Source organism: Octopus sinensis, linkage group LG12, assembly GCF_006345805.1.
Source record: "Octopus sinensis linkage group LG12, ASM634580v1, whole genome shotgun sequence".
NCBI classification, from domain to species: domain Eukaryota; kingdom Metazoa; phylum Mollusca; class Cephalopoda; order Octopoda; family Octopodidae; genus Octopus; species Octopus sinensis.
Window position 1 is genome coordinate 65,603,114 of NC_043008.1, and position 745 is coordinate 65,603,858.

The following is a 745-nucleotide window of genomic DNA, read 5'->3' on the forward strand; positions in this document are numbered from 1 at the left end:
ACCGTAAACTCTATAACCACTAAAGACACCGTTTCGACGAAGAAATACGTGGGCCTGACAGAGGGTAATTTCAAGGCCAGGTTCAATAACCACACTTTGAGCTTTAGGCACTGGAACAAAGAAAAGCAACACAATTATCCAATCATATTTGGTCTTTAAGAGATAAAGGTGTCGATTATAACATACAATGGAAGATTTTGGCCAGATGTAAGCCCTATACTAACGGCAGCGGAAGGTGCGGTTTATGCGACATGGAGAGATGGCTTATCTGGAAAAGCAGCTTAGACCCTACCACATGTCTAAATACAAGGACAGAGCTTTTCGGATCATGCCCACATGTGACTAAATTTCTGTTACGTTTTTGGTCCCCTAAAGAAAACGGATAGAACATGCTTCTGTGTTATGTCCCAAGAAGATTTTATATATTTTTATATATTTTTATATATTTTTATGTATTTTTATATAATTTTTATGACGAAAAATGCGAGCGATGTATAAGTTACGCAGGCAAAGCAGAGTTATAACAGAGTAATTTCCCTTCATTTTTAACGGTATTTTTTCATAACGTTTCAAATAGCCAGATAACCGAAGAGATGGTGTTGTGGATTTCCACTTCGGCATCTGAAACTCAGAGTTTATCTTGACTACCGAGTAATGTAACATATTGTATAGATATATATATATTTATATATACAACGCACACAAGCGCATACACACACATAGTAGAAACCCCTGTGGAGAAACG